Genomic DNA, 518 nt, shown 5'->3' on the forward strand with positions numbered 1-518 from the left:
TACCTGATATCCTTCACTATCTGTGTAATGAAAGAAAATGATGGATGATTTATGAAGAAGTAGACTATAACAGAAGTGGAGCCTTTAAAGATATTGCTACAAGGGGCTGGGAAAACAGCTCAATAGAATAAGTACTTGCTTGGCAAGTGCAAGGTCCTGAGTTCAGTCCTCAGTTCTGGAAAAAAAAAAGGTACTGGTGCTTTTGTCCTTTAAAATGTTTTCATATTTTTAAAGTTTAGCTATTCAAGTAGAGTTCACAATATTTTCTGTCTGCTTTGGTATCATTTCCTGTTAACTAAACAATATGTTCTTCATATTAGGGAATCCCTCCTCAATGATCCCATATCTAGTGTAATACTGGGCTCAATAAATGCCTTTGTTTGATAATCAGAGCTAGTTTCAGGGGGCTGGTTAGATAGCTCAGTGGAATAAGTGCTTGCCTGGCAAGTGCAAAATCCTGAGTTCAATCCCTGGTGCAGAAGAAGAAGAAGAAGAAGAAGAAGAAGAAGAAGAAGAAG

Source organism: Octodon degus, unplaced genomic scaffold, assembly GCF_000260255.1.
Source record: "Octodon degus isolate 3935 unplaced genomic scaffold, OctDeg1.0 scaffold00059, whole genome shotgun sequence".
Lineage (NCBI taxonomy): Eukaryota > Metazoa > Chordata > Mammalia > Rodentia > Octodontidae > Octodon > Octodon degus.